The 26,669-nt window shown below is 37.4% G+C and overlaps 1 pseudogene; it reads right to left on the bottom strand.

Annotated features, from left to right (window-relative positions):
- Positions 1–7,103: 7,103 nt before the first annotated feature.
- On the bottom strand, positions 7,104–10,505 carry LOC116774431 (uncharacterized; annotated as a pseudogene).
- Between the last annotated feature and the right edge of the window lie 16,164 nt (positions 10,506–26,669).

Raw genomic sequence — 26,669 nt, 5'->3', positions numbered from 1 at the left:
AAACTACTGGGAACAGTCTCGAGTAGTTTACAGTACCATGTGAGTGTGGGAAGTTGTACACAGGACAAACTAAAGAAAAGTTTAAATCAACACAGATATGGTTTTAAAGCGATGAATATACTGAGAACAAAATTCTACTGCATTAGGTGACCACCATTTTAACACCGGATACAATTTCAAATTTGACATGGCATTTATTTTGGACATCGAAGGTTTAAAAGAAACATAGAATTTAAAAGACACATAGTGAAATGATTCATGTAAAAAGAAACAATACGAATAACCTCAGATCAGATACAAATAATTTAATATAATATATAACATATATTAATTTTGTGGAAACATTTTTGCCGGTAACTAACAGTGAAGGAAGAAAAATGTTGAGTAAGGATCCATTCTTAGTAGAATTAAATATTATGTACAATCTGGGTGGCCTTTGACGTGCAGTGATGAGAAGTTAAAACCATTTTTTATTAGGAAAAATGAGCTGTATATTGAAGGGGGCTGTCTTATGTGGGGATACAAGCATGTTGATTCCCGAATCGTTGAGAAAGCTGGTTTTAAATCAACTACACAGCAGTCACAAGGGCATCATTAAGACTAAGTCTTGGGCTCGTAGTTATGTTTGGTGGCCGGGCATCGATCAGGACGTATAGGGGCAGTGCCGCGCCACCTGCGCGCAAGAAGTCGATGCGCTGCCGCGAGCGTCGCCGCGGGCGTCGCCGACGCCTTGGCCTTACCACCCACAGCCCTGGTCGCGCTTACATATTGATTTTCTAGGCCCAATACGAGGTTTAACATTTATGGTTATTGTAAACTCGACATGTTAATGGTTAGAGATATTTGAAATGAAATGAAGAATGAAATGAAGCAGGTCAGTTTGGTTTAGAACATATGGTGGTAGCGAAAAGTGGGTAAAAGGTACAATAATCGATAAGGAAGGTTCCAGGAGGTTGATTGTAGATAACGGTAACGGGCAATTTCAAAAACGGCATATTGATCAGGTGCGCCGACGTTCACGATGGTTGTTGTCAAGCGGCACAGGTTCTAATGTCCCCTCTGAACGCAGTGCCGGCGAGTCGGCACGATCGCGGACGGGGATGAGGAGGCCGTGGTGCGGAGGTGTGCGGTGGTGGATGAGAGTACTACAGATTCTAGTATACCAGTCGTATCAGGAACTTAACAGTCCTGTAGCCCAGCTACAGTCAATTCTAACAATAGTTCTGAACCCAGTAACGCTCGTACACCACAGTCACAGCAACTCCAGCTGCGTCCTAAGCGTACACAAAGACCAGTTTTAAGATATGGTTTCGAATCTGACTAATGTTGTAAATAAAATAAAAAGATTTAATTATTAAATTTTAAGATCCTTACGTCAACAATATGTCTATGTTAACTATATTAAGCTATTATATTATCTATAAGGTATGTAGTTACATAATAAGTTATTATATCTTGTTGTATGAATAGTGCATCAAGTCTAAGCAAGAATTGCATTGGTTATACCAGTTGACCAGCGAGGATAAGAGATTAAATGTTCCGAGGTGTAGCCTTTATTTGTAAGAAATTATTTAAGTAAATTCTTAATTACCTATGTGTTAATTTTTGGTGGAGGTGTGATGTAGGAAGCTAAAATACATTCATTCTTTCAATAAACGAACGGCATCGGTCACGCGTCAGTCGGGCGACAGACGTCTTAACTCCCAGTTGTTTCATTTTAATCTTAGATTAAAGAGGATGGTGACTGAATTTTTCAACATGTACATTTGCAAATTGATATGTCAAATTCTTAGGTCACTTAGTCCTCTCAAACATTTAATAGCTGTTATAAATTTTCCAATTTTAGAAACATTAAAAATATACGCCAATTGCAGAGGACAGTAAATTTTTACTATAAATTTGTATCACATATTGCAATTATCCTCAATGTATTACACACTTTACAACGAAAAGACGTAAAATTTATTATTTATCCACAGAATGCCAGGACTTATTTTATAAAATAAAAGAATTAGCATGTTCTTATGTTAAAAATATTTGATCCCGAACAATAGATAAAAATGTATATTATGATAGTATTAAAGGCATGGGAGCCGCGCTAAAACAGAAGATCCAGCTTTATAATAAAATACAACCCAGGTAGAAACGATAAAGAAGCGGACTGCTTAAATCCTTTTCATGAAAGTCACGAAAATGAAAAAGATAACTTGAATAAGACTTGAATAATACCTTTGTTCATTTTATTTTTACAGCAGTGAATGCTCCTTTTTCGAATGGTCATAATGAGAGGATGAAACATAAGCTGGTAAATAGGATTAGATTTGCCATGAATAGGAAAGTGAAAATAACAGCTAGGATAACCGTTCCAATGGATTGTGTGAAAGCCTTCAATTCAACAAACCACACAGTGGTAGGTTATTCGCCTCTATATCTATCAAGTGGAGAACTAACCGATCTACTACCTATGGAACTAAAAAATAAATTGAACTAGGAGAACTAGAAAATCACATGAATTGAGCAAGGCCCAGGATAAAAACAGAATAGATTGCAAGTTTTAAAAAGGTGATACGGTGTATATAATGGACTGTTAGAAGTTAAACAGATATAAAAATGGTTGTAATTAGAATTGATATTTTTTAAATGAAAGAAATAATATCGGACGCACTATGCAGAATCAGCACTGGGATGCATACAAAGTCCTTGTGATTGCACCGTGTGATAAAGTTTATTGCCAAGTTTGATTAAATGAATAAACTAAAATGATATCCAGCAAATCTGCACGATTGAGGCTGGGCGATTTGTAAGTTTTAAAAGCATTAAATTTCATAAAATGCTTATTTAACAGAGTAAATCTAAAAAGTGTGTTGTCGATATTTCTATTTATAGGTTAGCAGATCTTCTATCGCAATGTGGAAATTTTGATCTGAATTAATTTGAGTATATTAAATTTACCATAAAATTAAACATTTCTATTTTAGAAAATACAAATTGAGCGACATTTACTTCCTTAAAGTTTGTCATATTACATTTATATTCATCAAGTGTATTAAAATTGCGTAAGATAAGAAGGAAATGGAGTGCTAAATGTTCCCCACCAGGACAGTACTTGCGTGTACGTAATATTACGAACAAACAGTCTTACTGTATAAGAAATGAAATAATACAATAAAAAATATCCAAATGATTTATTGCGAAACGGGCATGATAGCAATAAATTTAAAACCTTGAAACATACAATACATTGTTATAGTTTACATTCTCACTCTCAAACTCATTTTCATTAAGTATAATGTTACTGTCTGTCACTGTTATGTATACACGTGAGCATAAGGGAAAGAGTAATTAAAATTACAAACGATATATTTCATAACATTTAAGTAAGTTAATAAAAAAATAACAGTGTGTTTCATAATGTATCGTAACATTATGAGATCTAAGACTTTCGCGAGCATTTGTTTAAATAAACCTAATATTTTTCGGATTTCCTTCGCGTGTTTTATTATTTTTAAAAACTACATACTCCCGACGTTTCGTGCTAAAAAGTAACAGAAAAAAATAAAAAATCGTACTCTTGGACCATTTACGAGTACACCCTAACGTCAATAATGTACAGTTAAGAGGTCCTGTGAAATATAGCTCTTATAGATAATGCTTTACATGTGCAACTTATATCGACAGAGTCAATTCGAAAATTCTCCAGCGCATAGAGTTACGACAAACGCAGAAAGCTCTTAGATGTGTAAAATAAAAATCATATTCGCTTCATCACTTCTCATACCAATAAATGACTATGCGGACACATTTTACCTGGATTTAGAGCAGACAGTTTAAAATAAACTGAACGCTTACAAAGTCTGTGCAAACGATTCACGAACCTTCTTAAACGAAAAAAAATAATGATCTGATCACAAAATATTGTATATTACATTAATAAAACGTTACTTATTAATAACTATATAGGTTTTGTATAACATTCTTATTATATTAATGAAATTGAGCTTTTCTGTTAAATTAAACTAGACACTTTCTATTCACAAGTTCGCAGTAATCATAGACTAAAATAAATACAGATAACAAAACCACTTCTTGTAGGTGCTGTCCTCAGACAGATTAACAGATTAAATCCACTTTTACATGCTAAATAAAATTATATATTCAATACCCTCTGTATAATTTTATTTTCAAATATGATAAAAATCAAATAGGTAAAACCATTTTTATTAGATGACAAATGAATTCTCAAAAACATATATGCTTGAGTAGGTAGTGACTTTGTTAATAAATCTGCCAATTGATTGTAACTGGAAATATATTTGACTTTAATTTCTTCTACTTTTTCGCTCATAAAGTAATATTTCACGTCTATATGTTTCATTCGTTTGAGATATACGGGAATTTTTATCAACTTTATAGCGCTTTGATTAACCACATATAAGTTAATAAAATAATTTGGTTCACCCAGATCAGATAGTAATTGCCTTAACCATATAATCTCTTTGGCATACTCACTAGCTACAAACTCGGCTTCTGTTGTAGAAAGAGTAACGTTTTTCTGTTTCTGACTAGACCATGTAATTGGTCCACCATTTAAAAAGAATATATATCCAGTGGAGGATTTCCTAGTATCAACATCACTAGCAAAATCTGAATCAGAATATCCCTCAAGACTCTTGCTCTCTCCATTAACAATACATAAGTCTTTATTATCAATCAAATATCTTATATGTTTCGCAGCATTTACATGTTGCCTCTTAGGACAGTTTACATCCTCTTCTTTTTCCTGGCAATTTATCCCAGCATTAGCCAGGGTCTGCCTTCCTGCTCAAACTCCTCCACTTTGCACGGTCATATCCTGCTTCACAGTGTCCAGTCATCGCTTTCCTGGGCGTCCTGGGGGTCTTGCTCCAGGGACCGACATATCAAGGCAAATTTTTCCGACGTAGTTCTCAGGCCGGCGTCCAACGTGGCCATACCATCTCAGGCGACTCTCTTGATGCTTATCCGCTACGTCACGGACTCCAAGACTACCTCGGATAAATGTGTTACATATACGGTCAGCCCGCGTTACGCCACACATCCACCTCAGCATCTTCATCTCCGTGACGTGAAGCTCCTGAATGTGCCTGGACAGTGTTGGCCAACATTCGCTTCCATATAAGAGAACCGGTCGGATTATGCTCTTGTATATTATTCCCTTGAGCTTGGTAGGTATTCTGCGGTCGCAGACCACACCTGTGACCTCACGCCATTTCGCCCAAGCAGCGCTGATCCGGGCTTGGACATCGTGATCAATGCCTCCGGACTCATGCAGAATAGATCCAAGGTACCTGAACTTTTCCAACTTAACGGCAGGTTCAGGACCTATATGGATAGTGCAAGAGTCCGGGCTTCCGCAAGCCATGTATTCGGTCTTCGTCACATTTAGTTTAAGACCACCGTTCTCAAGCGTACCCTTCCAGAGGTTCACTCTTCGCCCTAGCGTCAACCTGCTCTCATCAATGAGCGCTATGTCATCGGCATACATCATCAGCCATGGAGGCTGGTCCTGGATGTTAGCCGAGACAGTGTCCAGCACTACATTGAACAAGAAGGGGCTAAGAGCCGAGCCTTGGTGAACCCCTACTGAGATCGAAAAGGGTTTTGTATCGCCAACAGCAGTCCTTATCATTAAAACGGAATCGCGGTACATGTCTCTCTGATGATGTCAATATAGGCCTCAGGGATCCCTTTGAATCGCAATGCCCACCAAATACATTGACGAGGCACGCAGTCAAAGGACTTCTGCAGATCTAGGAATGCGACATGCAGAGCTCTCCTTTTTTCCCTGTATGCCTCCATCAGAGTTCTGATGCCAAAAATGGCGTACAAGGTGCCCGATCGTGGCTGAAATCCATATTGGCATTCCGAGACAGTACACTCTCGGCGGAGCCTGAGGTCGATCCTGCGCTCATGGTGTGACTCATGATCTTAACGCCCCTATAACTACCACAATCTTGAACACTGCCCCTGCCTTTGTTTATAGGGGTAATGTAACTATAACGAAACTTATGTGGCATAGTCCCAGTGTTCAAGACGCGGTTAAAAAGGTCCTTCAGTATGAGCACACCAAGAGAGCCCAATGATTTCCACGCTTCGATCGGAATATCATCAGGTCCCAACGCTTGCCGATCCTTCATGCGTCGAAGACAATTCCGAGTTTCGTCAGGTGTTATCGGGGCAATAAGACCAAGATTAGGAGGTAGTTCGGTTGGAAGACTGCACGGGTGCTGAGTATTTAGCAACTCCTTGAAGTAGCATCTCCATCTCTCCTTCACACAGGCATGATTACACAGCAGCGTGCCCTGGGAATCTTTGACGCTAAGACATTTTGCAATATCTTGCGTCGCCTTATCCCGAGCTCGTGCCAATGTGTAAATGAGCTTCTGCCCCTCCGCAGTTTCAAGTGTATCATATAACGGTGATAACCTATCACTGCGGACTCTTTTACTTATACTGGCACGTTTCGCTGCTATGTACTCTAGTCTCTCTTCAGGAGAGTTTGATTGCTGCCACTTCTTAAAGGCAGTCTTCTTTTCACGAATCACCTCCTGCACTTCGTCATTCTATTGTTTTAATGTAACCATAGATTATAACTAAATGATATATGTGCCAGAAATGGCGCCATCTAGTTAGAAGTATGTGTACCTACCTGCTTATTATAATTGTTACTCTGTACAATATAAAAATAATATATTTAGTCTGTTTCCAACTACTATCCATGTGTTTTATTACATTCCACCACCATGTCTCCTTGTCAATGACCCGTCCTCCCTTAGAAAGGCCTAGAACTCGTTTACCTGCTGTGATAATTACTGACTGGGCTCGATCCCAAACTTCCTGAGCAGTTTCGGTATTAGTCAACAGATTTTGACTCTCAACCTCTGCCCGAAAGTTAGTCTGCATCGTTCCATTCAGCAACCATCACCTGATGCGAGGCTTACGTTTCTCGGCCACTTTTTTTTTCGGGGTAACGACATAGTCCATGACAAGAAGTCGATGTTGGGCCGTCAGGCTTTCACCAGGAATGACTTTACAGTTAGTCACTTTGCCGATATGACACCGTCTAGTCAACAGATAATCTATTTGGGTTGAGTGGAACCCGCTCTTAGACGTGATAAGGTGCTGTGGAGTCTTTTGGAAGAACGTGTTCACGACGCCTACTTCAGAAGTAATACAGGTTCTGAGAATATTTTCTCCCTCTCAATTGCGGCGACCATAACCAAAACCAACGTGTACACGATCAAACGCAACATTCAGGAATGTTTCATTGTACATAAGTTTTGGGATTCAATAGATTAAAATATATCCATGAAAAATAATATTTAACGTGAAAACAATTCTAAATATATATTCAATCATTCATTCATCATTCGTTACATTCAGTGTCACTTCATGTGTAGGTATTGACTGCATGTCAATAATTTATAACAACAATCTTTTCACATCCTCTGTATAGTCCCCGTGTGTTTCCGTTCCTTCCTCCTACACAGATCGTCGTCCGTCCAAGCAGAATGTTCTTTTCTTTTGTTGTCATGATTTTCTTCGTTATTTCGGTTCAATGACCGTTTCATCTCGCTTTTAGTTGATGAATTAACTTAGTTCCCGACACTCAAAGTTGGCGTCGTCTTTCGATTTGTGATATTTCTCTTCTCTATGTCTATAAGGAACTGTCCGAGTTCATGTCTATGCACTTAAGGGTCACGCAGCCTCTCCCGGTTACCGGATATACTTCATACAATAACAGTATGAAACCGTGAATCGCAATATTTAAAACCTTCTCGCTCGCAGCGGGCAGGTTATTCTGATAAGACTTTTATCCTTTCTCAGTTATAATCCACACTCTCTCTTGTACTGTTCTGTTCCGGATTCAAACAGTTTAATAATGTCTCGGGCGGCACAGTCTGCGTTGTTTTTCTCCATAGCGTTGAGCCTCTCAGTGACGTTTCGGCCAAAGAACCAGTACTGTGTTCCTGGCTCATCGCTCGCGAGAGGACTCACAGCCTTCGCTAGGTCTTCTATAACTCGAACACACTTATCGTTATGTTTCCGTTTGTCTCTCCGCCGCGGTCGGTCGGTTCTTTGCACTCTCTGTCGTATTCCGAGCGCTTCTTCCAAGTCGCTTGCTTCTACCTTGACTTCGATCTGTGACGTCGGCTCTTTATAGTCTCGCGATGGATAATCCTGAAATAGAAAAAACACGAAATGAAAACATTTATTTTACTCATCACTTAACAAACAGGAAACACTTTTCATAGTAAATTTGCTTGGATTATATTTAAAAAACCCTGTCAGTAGTCTTGCTAAATTGTAAAGGACTACACTCGGTGTCCGTCATAATGATTGTGATGATTTACTTATGATGTGTTATAGCTCATAACATTTACAGTTTAAACTTAATGAAAACATGTTTCATTGACAGATTAATAATACAAAGGGAGTAAAAAATCATTGCATATTTTTAATTGAAGTGTCTAATAACATAGATCAAAGTTGTTTCAATGTTATATTTCTCTGTAGTTTTTCCCCGGTTGTAGAGATTTCTTATAGCCACCCATGTCACTCACATGTCACATCCAAACATTAAGTGGTAAGTACACATCTAAATATAGTCAAGTTGAATAGACAATATATATATATTATGGTTTGTTTTTATACTACTCACAAACATTTATATTTTCAACACTATATTGTGGAATTCCACTGCATAATGCTTTAGGATTCCACAATATAATCTTAGTGGTGATGTTTCTTATATATTTCTTTTCATAGAATGTTTTTGTTTGTTGATACAACCTTCCTACAGTACTGATGATTTTAATTGTTTAACTTAATGTTTTTTCTTCATACATCAGGACAATGTCTTAATGAACAGAAAAGGTTTAATATAAAATGTTTACAGAAATAAAATAGTACATGTTCAATTGAGTTTTAGTAATTATTCAATTGTAAAATCTATTAGATATTCTAAATAACTACAAACACTACATAATATATATGTATTAAGGTAAGTTTCTTCCTGTAACACTAATTCATCTACTAACAGAAAATTGTTTGGTGATATTGAGTAATAGCTCATCATTTATCATATAGACCACTGATTGTCATACAAATAACTATCTTTTTTTTTTATTTTACACAATTATCTATTACTATTTCTGTGTAAAAGATTTATCAATTTTCACATTTAGTTAGAAAAAAAAATTGACAAAACATAATTTGTAGTTGACAGTACATCAGCTTACTTATAACATTATGTCTTCTAATATTTTTAGTGAATTCATAATTCCATTCTTAGTTCAGAGAAATGACTTAAAGTGTGACTTCAACTGTATGATATACTTGCTAAAATACTATCACTATAAAGTGTAATTTACAAGTAAAGCAGTTAGAAAAACTATGGTAACTTACATCATAATGGCTAGTATAATTTTTAATGGTTTGGAGGAACTATAATGGCTTCCAGAGCGGCCAGCATGGTAAATACACCTCAGACTGTGATCTCGCTGTCTCTTTGGACTTATGTACTCGACGTAAATTATGATTAAAAGTACTCCTTATATTAACCCAGCGGTCTCTCACAGAGCGGGCTGGAATATTACAGACACAAATGGTATATGGTAAGAAGTGGTTACAAGGAATTAGCAATATAAGTACATATAATGGTCACATTACATTAAATATATATGAATAACATAAACAATGAAAACCTTACAACTAACCTGTAAATCCTCTTTCTAAATTTGCAGCAAATACAGCGTAAGCCTTGTCTTTCTGTTGAATATGATGATTGGTATTACCTACCGGCTTCCATGTAAATTCTCTTTGACGTACAAATTCTACCAGCTCTAACTCCAATTTACGTGTCCAATAACATGGTTTTCTTGGTATTTCATAAGATTTAATAGAATTCTAATGACAATCTTTTAACACATATATATTTCTCTCTAATAAAATGTTAATTTTGAATTCGGAAACAATTAACAACATATATTCGTTCTTGGAACGTACTTCCAAGGCAGCCCTAGTAGGTTCTTTTCAAATATGGTTAGGTAGGGAGAGGAGCTTGGACAGTGGAGGTGAGCGTTTAACGCGCGTTAGTTAGGGGCCCCTTAAATCTACACCTGGGTTGCAAGTCCCAGGTACTGTTGAAGCTCCACTCCCTGCAACGCAATGGACCCGACACCCGCACGATGAATCCATTGAATGCTAAGAGGTTTCGTCTCTTATAAACTTAACAGCTGTGACTTGTCATCTGTCAAGATGACAGATATCATAAATACTTCCTCTTGATAATTTTCATGAATTGAAATGTAAAAAAGAGAAAATTTGAAATTTTTAAATATTTATAAATATACTTATGAATATATTCGAGTCTTAACACGAAAATAAAATTTTCAAAAATATCCTCTGATACAGAGGCCGGTAAACTTTTGAATATTTTTTTTACCATACTTTACCGTTACCATAGTCAACAACCTACCCGTGCCTCGCCAGCATCGCAAGAACCACCTGAAGCTACCCACCCGCTTTAATTCATTAAATACAACGTAAAATCGTAGTAAAAAAACACAGTGTTATATTAGATTTACAAAGAAATCAAGTGAAACTTATTATGTACACGGAAAACAACACGTTTAAGTGCTAAATTTTTATAACCTTAATGTGACAGTAAGCTGCCACAACAAATTCAAATTTGTATCAACGATTTCTACCACTAAAGTATGGTACCTTATTTTCAACTGCATAGTTAATTGAACAGTTGGTCTAGTGGATACACTGGAAGAAACAAATGCAAAATCACTGGTAGCTCTGAGTTGGAACCCGGCTTAAGCTAAAACAAAATATTCAAATAATTTTTAACTAAGTTAAATGAAACTAGTGTTATTCGGATTTACTACGCGGATTTTTTTATTTAAAAACTACATAATACCGACGTTTCGGTTAATTTGCAGCAACCGTGTTCACGGGCAGACGAGGTGTGAATGTGTGTCAGTTTAATAAAATCCGCGTAGTAAATCCAAATAACACTAGTTTCATTTAAATGAATACTCGCGAAAATCTTAGATCTCATTATTTTAACTAAGTTTTTAAGGAACTAAACTTCGGATCTAAAATGTCAAATAATAAAAATACTATCATCTGCGCAGCTTGTCCCAACAATATCAAAGGTCGAGATTACCTCATTTGCTCAAAGTGCAAGCAATATTTCGACTTACTGTGTGCTAACGTATCCAATCACAAATTTACTTCAATGGCAAAAGAAAACAAGAGCCCTTGGATGTGCCACGGATGTCGTTGTAAACACACACAATCATTAAACATTCACTTCGATGACAACAAAGAAACAGACAATGAACAGAGTAATAACGTCACAATGCGAAAAAAAAGTGAAGATACTATATTACAATCGAATTCTCCAACTGAGGAGTACCCGGACATGTTACAAATTAAACGCATCATCCAAAGTACAGTAAAAGAGTCTGTTGAATTAGCTGTTTCCACTTTCTTTTCCAAAGAATTTGAGCTTATAAAAAATGAACTGAAAATACTAAATGAACTAAAAGAATCCGTAGAGTATCTGAGTTTCGAATACGACCGACTTAAGGCCGACTTAGCAGTTTCCGAGGAAAAAATTAAGTCTCTTGCAAAAGACAACAGTACCCTAAATCAAACTGTTGAATCTTTATGTGCTCGACTAAATCTTATTGAACAACATTCGCGTGAAAACAACCTGGAAATCAGCGGTATTCCAGAGAATCGATCTGAAAATGTATACTAAGTTATACATCAACTCGGAAATACCGTCTCACTGCATATTCCCGAGATCGATATATTGTCATGCACAAGGGCACTGAAAATGGATGAAACCAATAACAGACCCCGGTCGGTAATTGTCAAACTGCGTAATACAAAAGTCAGAGACAGTATCATCGCTGCAGTATCCAAGTTCAATAAGAAGAGACAAACCGAAAGATTGAATTCAGGCGATCTGGGGTACGGCGGTAAAAAGTCGAATATATATGTCTCTGAACATCTTTCCCCCTTTTACAAAACATTACATGCACGTACCAGGATCGTTGCAAAAGAAAAAGGACTAAGATACGTATGGATTCGCAATGATCGGATATTCGTTAGGAAAAATGATCAGTCACTTGCTAAACAAATCAAATGCTACAATTCTTTGAACAATCTTTAAAATGAGAATCTCTTATTTACTATTAGTCCGTAGATAGTTAACAAAATTCAAGGTTTACTATCAGAATTTTCGTGGAATGAAAACTAAATTGCATAAAATACAAATGGCAACATTACTAACTACCTATGAGATGATTGTTGCAACCGAAACATGGCTGGATGACACTGTTGCGGACGGGGAATTGTTCACGGATAAATACACCATCTACAGAAGAGACCGTCAGTCAACCTCCTCTCAACGCAAGACTGGTGGTGGAGTAATTATTGCAGTATCTAAATCTATAGAATCTAGACGAATTGAACATTTAGAAAGTAACGTTGAAGATCTATGGATTTCTGTAAAAGTATCCGAAAATGGAGTTTCTACGAACTTTTTATTTTGTGCAGCGTATATTCCTCCGCCTGTCTCGTTGGAAAGTTTAAACCTCATTTTGGACAATATAAGTGTTGTAATGCAATCTTACCCTGGTAAAGTTGTAGTTCTGGGGGGTTTTAATTTGGGTTTTTTAAATTGGCAGATGGACGAAATCGAGGATCTGTTAAAACCCGACGATACCAATAATATTTTGGGATTCCCTTTTGCCGATTTTTTGTCACTCAATTCACTAACACAATACAACAAAATTAAGAATCACAACGTATCAACCGCGGGCGTTAGGTCTGGTAGAGCCCCAAGCGCGAGACCACGCATTGAGGCCCCAACCACCAGCACCGGACGGCCACCCGAAGGATGACTCCTTCAACCGTAGCCAGGAACGACTCAAAGTCGGCCCGGCTGCGGTTTGGGGAGAAGTATGTAGAGACCACCACTACTTCTCCCCATCGAGCTGCCACAAAGCCCACTCCTCTCTCCACAACGGAGTGAGTGCAGGCCACGCCGGGAAAGAAAATAGCCGCGGAACCATCCACTGACCCGGCCCATTTATGGGTTCGGGGAATAGAATATGGCTCCGCAACGATAGCTACATTTATGTTCTACTCGGCCACAGTCTGGCACAAGAGGTCCTGTGCTGCGACCGCGTGGTTTAAGTTCCCCTGAAGAACTTTACCTATGGGACTAACTGGCATTGTTGATTTCCATAGGCATCTCTACAGGGGCAGCCGACGTGGCCGGAGAGTGGAGGGCTGATCCCCATTGTAGGGAGCGGCCTTTGACCGGAGGAGGGTTACAGTGGGCTCCCCCCATTCGGTGACCCGATGTCAGGCCCCGGTCTTTGCTCACCGCGCAGCAAAGTGGGGCTGAACAGTCTTTAGATATATGCCCTTCTTCTCCGCAGCGGAAACATAATCCGCTGCGGTCCTTGTTAGAGGTGCAAAGTTGCTGCGGGTGTCCAATACCGTAGCACCTGTGACACCGCATTGGGCGCTGCTCCAGAACCCTGATGGAGGCAGCGCTCCAGCCCACACAGAGCCGACCCGCTTCTGCCAACTTAGGAACGGTTTCAATGGGGCAGGCAGTTATAGTAGAGTCTATCCCAGTGTACCCGTGGGTAATTAGCCCTACCTTAAAGTCGTCCAGGAAGACTTCAGTTTTTTCCGCCAGGGCCTGGGGATTTCCTCCGGGGTCACCGAGTCATCCAGGCCAGAAATTGGGACGTTGGCTATTTTCCTGGGGCGTGTCAACTTGGCGGCATTCCCTAAAGCTTGGCCAATCCTGGACGCAAGGCTGTCCGCCTGGGCGGCAGAGACCTCCTTAGGGAGCTTGATAATTTGAGCCCCCGTTATCCCCGTCCGGAATTTGGTCGAGCCAATTCCCAGCTCTTCCAAGTTGACGGACTGTTTGGCCTTAGCAATGGCATCCTTGTACGTGATGCCCTCAGCCACGGCCTCTGGCTTAAGGGTCACGACCACCGCTAGGGTTTTCGGCTGCTTCGGTAGAGAAGGCTTCTTCTTTGGTGCCTTAGGGGCAGCGGGGGCTGGCGCGGACTTCTTGAACTTTGTCCGCTTCACCACTGTCATCCAGCCTTCCAAAACCACAGGTGGTTCCTGTTGGGAGGGACCTGCCGCCTGCTCTGCAGCTCGTCCTGAGTCCGTTGCCACGGCCTTTGTTTTAGCCCCCTTTTTGGCTCTCACCTCCTTAGGCATGTTCGCCGGTGGGGCAAGAGTGGTGGGCTTATCTACTTGCTTGTGGCTCCTTTTCTGGATCTCAGATGCCAATGCTGGACGGTGTGAGACGGCTGGAAGGAGTCGGCCATCCACCTCGAGCCCCTCCAAGCGGGCACTTAGGTTGCGCCCGAATTGCTCGCTCAGCTCTCGCTGGAAGCGATCCATTATGCTGGCCAGCTCCGTCCAAGTGATGCCTTCACTAGGCTTGCTGAACTAGGCTTGCTGACCTGCGTCTCTTCTGCGGTGTCTTCCACCCCGGCCGAAAGGCTCTTCCTTTGATTGCCGCGCTCAGCAAATGCTCGCCTAAGCGCGACCACCTCGCCCTCTAGTGCGGACAGCTGGCCCTTTAGGCGCTTGTTGTCTGCCAGCACCCTCTTGAGCTCATCGCTTGTGGACCTTCCCGCAATTGCCTGGACCATCTTGGACATGGCCATACAGGTGTCCATGACCTCCTTCTTTACAGTTCCTTTTAGGTTTTTGGACATGGACGCCAGCCTACAAATCCTTTCGGAACTCTCCTTGGTTTTGTTTAACAAGTCCTCTATTGAGATGTCTGGCGACTTCCTACCCTGCACCTTCCTGGGGGAACGCATCTGGTCCGTCTCCACTTCGGTCACGGTAGAATCGGAGTCGGCGGCCACCATCACTGCTTCCCTCCTCTCACGCTTGGCTTGGGACAAACCAGCATTGTGGTAGGTCCCTCTGCCGTTCAAACTTCTGAGGACTTTCGGAAGGACAACGTTCGGGAACTTAAAAGCGAAGTCCGACTGAGAGTCCGAGTCCTTCCTCTTCCTCGGGTTAGCTTCGGAATCCAAACCGCTCGAAACAGTAGCCGCCCTGCTTCTGGTATGCCGAGGGACTGGGGAGACTTTCCGAGGAGCCTCCCCTCTCCTGTCCGACGACTCTGAGTTCTCAGACATTGTCCAGTCAAGAGCCCTGCCCAAGACTGATTCTGTTGGGGAAAAAATGTTTTCCCCAAACAGATTAAATGAAACAACACAAACAAATAAAAGAACTAACACTCAATTCAACAGATCCACACCACAATAGCTACAAAGTCCAGTAGGCAAGCCAAGTCAGTAAGGGATCGAATACAGAAAACAGTTAATACGGAGAGCCGCGAAATAGTCACCTCCCACTGGCCACTGCGTTACCGCGCACCAAGTGGAGAGGGTCAAATAGCAGAGAGAGCATAAAATAAATCGGTAAAACATTGTGTTTATTATTCCTTAATTTATAAAAGCCGCGAGTGGCGGAAGGTCTAAAGGTCTCAAGATCGTCATGATTAGCAGCGGGGGACACTAGTGAGGAAAGTTTGCGAACCAGTATTATTTATAATTACTGGCCCTCGGCTGCCCTTCTCTTAGGTTACTATAATCAGGTTTATTTCCTACCCTCATGAAGTTTAACTTTAACCGGCTCCACACTTCGGCTGTTTTGACAGGTGTTAGAAATATTACTAATTCATTTAAGTCAACTCGTAATTTTATTAACTAAATAAAATTGTCTTACAAGAACATTAAGACTTTATCACTACAAAGTATTTCAATATTTTTAAGTTGTAACATGTCCTCACATGGATTGTTTTCACTTTACTTATATTACTTCCAGGTCTTACTGCTCTTATGTAGTATATATTTAATTTTCTTGCTGTCCTGATAATAAGTATAATAATATATAATAAGTATAAAACATTGTTATATAATAAGTATAAAACATTGTTATATAATAAGTATAAAACATTGTTACGGGTGTGATGTATGACAAATTTCTCATTTTTTTTTTTTTTTTGGTTTCGGGTTGGAAAATCCTCATGGAGCCCCGTCGCCCTCGGGGAAGGGCGAAGGGGACTGTCAGACTCTTACTGACTAAAAACCAACCCGTGTTCCTCATGTACCCGTATGTCAAAGGGGCGGGTATCGCCAAAGCATTCGTCGCCACCCCCCCGACAAGTATTGACCCACCAGATGGTCAGGTGGGCCCCGTCAGCCGCTCTGCGGCCGTCACCCGGCCACAGGACTCAACTATGAGGCGCGCGCGGGACACACGCCGCCGCCTCGAAGCCTGCAACTGTTCGGACGACACGATGCCCCGAATCTGTCGTCCACAGGCCGCGCTCTACGGTGGCCGGAATTCGGCCACCCTTCGGCGCCCAATGCGTCTGCTGCGGGAGGGGAGAGAGAAGGCAGCCTCTCTCTCTCTCTCCGCCGCCTCCTTTGCGAGCATCACAGCCTCGCAAAAGGTGGCGACGGCACACCACCCTGACTAGCTCCCTACCATAGCAGACACTACAGTCGGAAGCGAGAGATTTCCCGCATCGCCTATAGCCGCGACCAAGTCACGGCGCTGCTCGGCCCAAGCTGGGCACTCCGCCAACGTATGCAGCGCCGTATCATTGCGGCCGTCAACACAATGGTGGCACTGGGACGTCTGCTCCCGGCCTATACGACAAAGGTATTTCCCGAAACACCCGTGTCCGGTGAGTACCTGCGTCAGCCGGAAGCTGAGGGCGCCGTGGCTCCTATTGAGCCACCTCTCGAGAACAGGCCTTACCGCCACTACAGCGGCGTGACCGGCCGTGGGTTGCGCTAAGCGCGTCTGCCACTCTGCCACTAGGACCTGACGGAGCTCCGCCCTCTGTGCTTCAATCTGTCGAGGCATCAGGCGTTCGCCTCGCTCGACCGCCTCTACGCGCCACCAATAGGGCGACGTGAGGAGCTTTGCTTCGAGGTCCCAGGGGGGGGATCCGGCTAGGAGGCTCGCTGCCTCAAAGGAGGTTGTACGGTACCCTCTTATGATGACAAATTTCTCATGCCACAGGTTATAATTACCTGAAATTACCCAAGAACGGTATTAGTTATTTTCCAGAAACTAAATAGAATAAAACATGACAAATAATTCTTTTATTTACAAATTTTCTGCCATTTTCACGAACTGCTGCTATAAAGTAATAAAAGCTTTAACAAAATAATCTCAAATTGAACTGTATCATTATGTTATAGGGTAGGTCCGGAGTGTAAGAATCAATTATTTATTTTATAAATAGATTCCATATATTATCAATTATAATTAATATATTTTGTAACGTCAAATGTCAGAGTGACACTTGTCATTCTAGAGTGGCGGTGGTCCCTCTGATATTGGACGAGGGTAGGAGTTAATCACGATATGTAAAACTGAGCGGTCGACATTAAAGTGTGGATATTAAATCTAGTTAAATCGAAGTAATCCGTTGTTATTTATTTGAAAACCGAGTTGATCTTATATTAGTAATAAATGAATATAAGTTCGTTATGCAAAGTCATTAAAGAACTAACTTAGTCACATTTTTTCACTGTTTGGAAGACCAGGCATTCATTAGAAAGAATTGCTATACTAGAATCGACTAGAATAAAAAAACAAGTGACCTTTTTTCGGAATACATATTTAGATCTTACTGTAACTATAATACAAACAAGTACTTCACAAAATGGAACTAATATCTTTCGGATAAACTACGCGTGATTTATTTTTGTAAAAAACTACGCAAGAAGGTGTTAGGAATTATTTTAAAAAGGTAAGATAAATTCTATTTTTTTACCTGGTGTCCGACTGATTCTCAGGACGGGACTACCACCTTTCAATCCAAAATCTAAACTCCGTGGATAGCAACGGACTAACATCCTTAGCAGAACCACCATAACCGACTTTGTGATTGGAAGTAGAAGGGCGTGATCAAGCCACTGCAATAAGTAACCGCCAAGTCTCTTCGTTCTACAAGAACTTTCGGTCTGCGATGTTTTCATAAAAATACTTTCATCCCCTAGCGAAGTATCTTTTGTTTGGTTTTATGTTCTCCTGGTAAGATGTTATGTTATAAAATTGTTTCTTTCCTACTGAAAACACAGGAAATTCAAGGAAAGAAAGAATTAAAAACAAAAACTTCGATCTTGTCAAAGAAACGTTACTATTTATTCAATAACAACAAAACATGGTTTTAACTTTCTTGTCAACACAGATTCTTAAGTTATCCTCGGAGCTATTACGAAATGAAGAAAATATGGTTAAGCTAAAGAAACTTTCTTTAAGACAAAATATCTGTATTGCAATAATAATAATAGAAGATTTATATTTTGTGTACACTTTTCAGAACTGATTAGCAAAAATATACAACTAATATATTTATATATATTTGGAAAGCAACAAAATCAGCTAGCACAAACTCACACACACAAACACAATCAACACACATATACAAGTTTTGTATAATAAATATGAAATTTCTCTTTCATCCTCTGGTAAAACATGACTTGCTGAGTTTTTTGTTCCCCTGGTAAGATGTTATGAGTTGCAGCGGTTTTAATATAAAAAATCCGGACGTCCTGGATATATCCTATTTTACAGTTTAGAAAAAAAATTGGTTTTGCTGAAAAGCAAGTACGAGTCTGTAAGACTATCGACTAATTAAATAGGTTACTTTTGTGAATAAAACCTGTAAACAAAACCTAAAATTACCCAACAAATTTAACAATAAGTATACACTAAGCAGAAATTATTATTACAGCGGAAACTTTGCAGTTTTGTTAAACTTGTTCCATTTAGTTAAATGCGAACATAATTTGATCATGTTTTGTAATTAACCCTCAACGACGATCGCCTAATGCTTGACGTATTTAAGAAAACAAACGAAATTTCGTAAAAATTTAAATTGTATATATCGGATTTAATACAAATTACTTATTTTAAAGACAGGACGCCAGCCTCGCTGACGTCACTAATGACACTTTTTTCAGTACGTTCCAGATATTTTAAAATGAAACTTCAATTCTTCTAAATGTTCTTGTATTTCTCGAGGATACTTCATAATCACATTCTTTATGATCTGCACTCGCTGAACTCTGCAGTCCCCTGTCGTGCGTCCAGACGTCATATTTATACCAGAATTCAAACATAGTTCTATTCTCCTTTTAAAAAGTCTTTGACTTCGTTTTACTTTTAACGATAGTAACGACGACCAATAAATTGTTATAATAATTGATGACAGCCTTGAGTTATTTCCATGTTGCATCCGTCATTGAAGCTGCTTGCGCCGATATATACATTTTTTTTTTAAATACTTTCAACAATAGATAAGCAATAAATTAAAGTAATCGATTTTAGCACCCATTTAATTGGTCTTATTTATTCTACAGTGAAACATCACCATCACAGTGCTATGTTCTCCTGGTAAGATGTTATGAGTTGCGTTGGAGCTACGGAATCAGTAGAAAGAATTATTTTAAACTATCGAAGCTAAAAATTAAAATTATATAAATGAAATATTTAGTTAAATCAATATTTAGCTTGAAATATATTTTCTTAATCCTGTTCTGCCTGAGGAGGTTGTCTTTTTATAACAATACTATGGAGATAATTTGTACGTTCTTATTAAAACAAGAAGGAATTACTAAAAAAAAAACAAAATAAAATAGTAGTAACGTAGTTGATACGTAGTTTAGTTTAGTAACTTTTTTTTCGTTATATAAGTGCCACTTGTTTATAAAGCTACTAACATACTAAACTAACAGAGTATTGATTCTATTAAAAAAAACAAAAGTATGTTTCAAATTGCCAACAGTGTCGATGAATAAAAAAACGCGTGTTAAATTAATTTTTAAATCCAAACAGTTTTAAAGGTGAAACCAAGCTGAGTACGGATAATTGTTCTTATGTCCAAATTTAAAATGTTTTTCAATTAATAATATAATATTTTAATTCTCAAATAATCAACCTGTATTATTTGAATGATGAATGGTTGATAACTTTTACTTTTTATTATAATAGTTGACTACATAATTGTATTGAACACCTTCTTGCATGATAGAGTTATCCGTGAGAATATGTAACTCACTGGTTCTTTCCACTCACTATTCAATTGCAAAATAGAAAGGAAACCTCATCGACGCCAGCAGGATATGAAAATAAAACCAACTTTCGGAATAAATCAACAAATAATACCTAAGATTTAAAAAAAATTTAAAAAATAAAAACCAAAACCGGTCTTTTTTACCTTTGAAAAAAGTGTTATTACAAAACGTTTATACCTCTTTATTACCTATTACTTGACAATTATTTTTTTCCATGGGAATTTTAACTTTCCCGGAAATCTATATAAACCGATTTTACCCTTAAAAACTCACCCTCTTTCCCTTCACAACATCAAAATGCTCATAAATTATTTTTCTTTCATGTTTATAATATTCTCCTCTTTTTCCAAATGATTTTATCCTACTGTTAGGTTTTTCACTTTTTATTATTTTTAGACTTCTTTCTACCCTGGTCTAGTAACGGTTAAACACATTTAGTTCGTACACACTTAAAAAATAAATAAAATATAGTTAGGGAAGAAAAACCTCCTCTTAAGGCAAAAAAATCAGTGTCATTAAATTCATAATAGAAGCTTTGAAAGATTATTTGCATTTTTAGAAGTGAATAAGAAAAATAAGAGATTGACATATTTAAGCACCAGCTCAGGCACACATAAACAACAACCACCACACAGAGATGAGACGAAACTTCTTAGCATTCCATGGATTCACCTCTTAGCATTCCATGATTCAAAGGAGTTCAACAATGCCTGGGACTTCCGACCCAGGTGTAGGTTTAAGTGGCCCCTTTTTAACGCGCGCTAGACGTCACCTTCACCGTACCAGCTTAAACGAACTTACGAAGGTTGCTTTCGAGGTACGTTCTAAACGTAAATTAGTGTTAGTGCCGGACAGGCCCAAGTCTTTTTTTAAGTTGTAGACAGGTTTAGTTGTTATACCTCTCGCTTCCACTTCCTCCATGTACAAATTTACGACGAACCTATTCCTAGTCAGTTCGTTAGTAAGCTCGAAATACTTGTTGACCTTGATGGCATAGTCTTTGGGGATGTTGGTTTCATACGAAACCGGAAGCTCTTTGAGCACGACGTGCTCAGCTTCATAAAAGTCGTGAATTTAAAAATATTTAGAAATATGTCTGGTCTCGACGTCGATGCACAAATATCTTCTGGGATTTTAGATTGTTTCTCAAACGTATCCCTCGTTATAGTCCAATCTGGAGCCGCTTTAATGATAGAGTAAGGTTTGACGTTTTATTTTGTAGGCCTAGTGCCTTCTGTGACTGTAATGAATAAAAGAGAGATTTTCATATTAAATAATAATTATACTTAAATGCACCAAATCGAATTAAAAACTCATATAGGTTATTTTTCGGATAAACAACGCGTGATTTATTTATTTAAAAAACTACATACTCCCGACGTTTCGGTTACTTTTCAGCAACCGTGATCACGGGCAGACGAGATTAAAATACTAGTTTCATTTAAATGAATAAAACTCGCGAAAATCTTAGATCTCATCATATAGGCTATTTAGCTCGAAACTTGATGGTGGCTTCTTCTACAGTCCTTGGCTAATAACTTTACTACATTATTTTCCCGATTTTAGTTTTGTTATCTTTCTTCAACGTTTTCAATTTTATTCCATCAGCCCTTTAAACGCTATACTTGTAACGTTTTGATCAAATGTTTGTTTTTTCTTAAAAATTATAAGAGGACAGTAAGATTATTACATAGTAAGTCTGATAAAAAAAATGTAAATTTATGAATTTATTGATTACATGAGTTAAAAATAAGATTTTCTAGTAAAATATTTTTTTATCGATTTTGATATTGAGAAATATTATTTTGTTGTATTTTATTAACGTTGGTAAAATTATAACTTTAGTTAATACACATAAAATAAAGTATGCACAAATAATTTTTTAACAAATTTTATTAATTTTTAACATGCTTGCAGATTTGGTGAAAAAAAGAGGTTTGTAGCGCCGCCACAACTCAAAAAATTTTACCAGGAGTACATAAAGCCGAGCGGGCGATGTTTCGTCAGAGGACGAAAGTCAGCATATTCATGATATTCAAGTTGTGTCTGTGTGATATTTCCTTTTTTATGTGTGTCTGTGGCAAATTCTAGGAGTGAATATTTTTACGAAAATAGTCAACATATTTAACTACATTTCAATATACTTATAAAATATATAATTTCTACTTTATTATTGCTCAATTTAATAGATGGTAAAAGTTATAGCAAAACTCTAGCAGAGTAATCAAATTATAAACCGTTCTTACCCAACTTTAAGACATCGTACCAGATAAATAATTCTTTGTTTTTCATGTATAGGTATTGAATTAATACACTAAATACAAAGTACTTTACAGATTTCATTGAAGAAAAAACTTCCAACTAACGTAACCCATAATAAAAAATAAACCATAATAATAACTGATGGATGTCCCTTAAATGGAAACTGCTTCACTAAAAAGATTTTTTCAATACGTTGAATTTCAATTTGGTTAAAACTATGTTTTTTGCATTTATTATTTTACCCAATGTTTTGACTGTTCGTGTATGTTGCTTCAGAGTTACAATATACTCTAAGTTTAACTGAAAACAGTTATAGTTAAAGTGGTAACGGTGGTTAACAAAATAAATATTTAAAAAATATTTTAACAAAAATACTTGCTGTGTGAGTAACCTTTATTTTATGTTAAATTTTGCGTCAACAAAGCATTAATCTGAAGACAAAACCAAATTTTGAAATAACTTACAATTCAGAAACTGTGAAATAACAAAAAAATATTCCACGTGTACTCGTCAACTCCAGGAATGTCTATAACCATTTGCTCTCAATTGATGTTCTCCTGGTAGCCAATGTACCGTTACGTAACGCTCTGAGCTAACTCAAAACATTTAACCAGGAGAACATAAAACTATGTTGACGTTTTAAAAACAGGTATAATAAAAAACATTCAACTTTCTACATAAAGTCCACTGGTTGTATGCGTAGATCTATAGAAAACCATTGCGATTTTCGTAATTATTTTTTTTATTTGAAAATAATGACTTTTACTAATAAATAACAAAAAGTGAGTGAATATGAGGAATGCGATCAGGTATACATATAATATTGGTGCTATACTTCAACGCATCATAATACGATTATACAAAACAAATAATTCAATGTTGTCACTTATCACCCCAGGCAAGGCAATTCACAAATCACTCTTCACTCTATAAGTCATCCTCCATCTCTTTCAAGTAAAAAAAAAAAAACTAAACAGTGTGCTTTACACCACAAGGCTGAAAACTTCTTATGCTCCATCTATGTCATATGTATATGCATATGTTTATATATATATAATACAGACAAGAATATGTATATACACATAATAATTTTGTACAAATATTTGAATTCATTATGGGCTATCATTGATAAATTGAAGATATTTCTTTTTATATTTTATTGTCATTATATTCATCATCGGATACATCGGTTTATTGTAATACTGAAACAATCCTTATATGATAAGAGAAATAAGATACATATGTTTTGGAATGAAGATTAGAAAGATATCTCGAGAAAACTGCATCAATTGTTGTTTCATGTCTTGCGGTAGATTCATTTTGGTTATTATTCATTCAAATTAAATTAGGTTCAAATTGAATTAGGGATCGTAAAATCGATTCCTATTTTAGCCGAGTATCGATTCTGTAGCCAAAAAACTCGATTATTTAGACTCGATTCCCAGTTATCAGAATCGACCCCGAATCGATTCTTAATTATCGATTCTATAATTTACATTTAATTGTACCTTTTTCTTTATTAAATTAGTTTTATTTCCTAAAATTTTAAAAATCTATAAAATTTCTATTTAAAAAAAAGTCTTATTAAAAATCGATAATTTAAAAGAATCAATTCCAGAAATTAATTAATGGATTCTGAGAATCGAAATTTCTGAAAAAGAATCGGAATCGAGAATCGATTCTTCAGCTTGTGTTTCCATCCCTGAATTAAATATGTGTTCCCTAAATATAGATATTTCATGCATTGCCTATGAAAGGAAGCGAGAAAGCAAACCTCTGCGCACACTGCTCTCTACCTTGCCCATACAGTAATATACGAACCTTTTCTCAGCCTTTTAATCTGACCCAAGTGTTGGAGAGAAGTTTTAATAGTATCTACATTTACTAATATCTTATCCTGTTATACAAGTACACATATCAGGTTAAATAAGTTGATAATGATTAACTTTATACAGTCCATATTTTTTCTTTCTGAAACACAATTACCATCCATCCATTTATCCATCCATCCATCCGTCCATCCATCCATCTCTCCGTTCATCCATCCATCTCTCCGTCCATCCATCCATCATCCATCCATCCATCCATCCATCCATCCATCTATCCATCCATCCATCCATCCGTCCGTCCGTCCATCCATCCATGAACCGTAATACTCGCTCTATCTATCTGCACAAACTTATATCGCCCTCATACTCAATCTTATATTACACTTTCATTCGCCTCGCTCGATCACATTTTCGTAACGCTTTCATAATCTTACCCCCAAGCGTGCGTAAAGAAGTTTTACAATAATAATATCAAATAAGAGGCTTTATATGTCAATTTGTTATTTAACCTACATACAGTTGGTTTAATGCTTGGATGTTTACTATAAAGTATGTTTATTATAGTAACTATAAATGTTATCTTCATACATTGAGTAGCAGTCTCGTAGTAGATTGTAGTGCACTAGTTGACTCTTATGAATTCCTAGTCTTTCCAACAGTGAAATAAACATGACTTCTGACTGTTGTTTTTTGCTTGTTGTCTTTGAAAAATATTTTGAATTTCATAGAAAAGGTTATTTAGAAATTAATATATATTATAAGTTCATTCCGAATAAAATAAAGATTTTTGTTTCATGGTAGGATTTTATTTTATTATTTTTCGTGATTAGATCTAGAATCGCTCAGCCTGTGAAAGGACACACCACTCACTCTTAAATTTGTTCTTACAATCGTTACTATTCATATAATTTATAACTTTATCACGATCTATTTCTTCTTCTACGATCTTTTTAGAACAGCTCTTTAGTTTATTCCAAGAACTGGTTTTTAAATACTCTGTACGTTTATAAACCCCATTTCAGTCAAGTTGGTTAATTATATTTGCGATGACGGCACATCTCTCCTGACTTGTGAATGCAGTATTAATTGAAATTTTTGATAGGTATAATGATGAAATATCATGAAATGACTTTGACTCAGGTTTCAAAAAGACATGATGACAGACAAGGCCTCAAATACATTGTATATTTGAATCTTTGTCTGTCATCCGTACATATTATCATTTGTACATCCGCACATATATGAACATAATACATATGTATGTTGGTAATCAATTTATAAACAAAATAATAAAGTAAAATATTGAATTTAAATAAATACCAATGGATACTTCAATATAAATACTTAAGAAAATAAACCAGAAGAAATTTTATTCAACTTAATCAATATAAAATTATAGAAAACGAATATCAAACTTTCATATCGAATCCATTGATTGATAATATCCTAGAACTGGTGATAAAGGTGTTAGTTGTTACGCAATCGCCGACGCATCATTTAACATGGAGGACACATGACACAGGACAGATACCGTCTCTATTTACTCGTAGTAAAAAATTAAAAAAGATCTGATTAAAATGTAGTCATTTATTTTTGATTTCCATATATCCTTATAAGAAAAAATTTGAGGGTATTATTGTCCTATCAGTCACTTTTAATTAAATTAAGAGAGTTTGTGGTAATCGGTCGGTTTAATATTGTCAATAGTTTTAAGTCTCAAAGTCAAAGTTTAAAAGTCTCTATGTATAACATGTTTTGGGAAATCTAGCATTAATCGATTATAGAAACTTAGCGATACCGCCTTTATAAGTATTTTTTACATCAATATTTTCAGTGAGGTAGTAACCACAGTGCAACTTAGTTTATAACTATGGATTTATTTTTTTCTAAAGTATTTGCAAGCGCAATGTTATAAGGCAGAAATTGGGTCATTTTGTGCGTAAAAAATTGTGTTAGGTTATTCATTAAATAAAATAATGGTACAACTTTCCGCCCCTAGTTACTGATATGATCGCGTCGTATTACTCAAAATTAAAGTTTTCTATAACAACTAAAGAAGGCCATTCAAAAACTTTTAGTTACAATGTAGGACTATTTCAAGGTTGCTGTTTGTCTCCAATTGTATTTAATATTGTAATTAACATCTTAGTAGATAAATTAACCAGCAACGAGAAAAAATGGGGGTATCGGTTCAAGTTTAATAATAAATACACGGAATCCATTTTAGCCTTCGCTGACGATCTCGCAATACTGACACGTAACCCCAAACACTGTCAAGTACTATTAGATGAAGTGGATAGATTCTGTGAGTGGACCGATGGATTGAGGACAAAACCAAGTAAATGTCACTGTC

Source organism: Danaus plexippus, chromosome 17 (assembly GCF_018135715.1).
Source record: "Danaus plexippus chromosome 17, MEX_DaPlex, whole genome shotgun sequence".
NCBI lineage: Eukaryota > Metazoa > Arthropoda > Insecta > Lepidoptera > Nymphalidae > Danaus > Danaus plexippus.
Note: the sequence above shows the minus strand (reverse complement) of the source record. Positions and strands in the feature narration are given on the sequence as shown.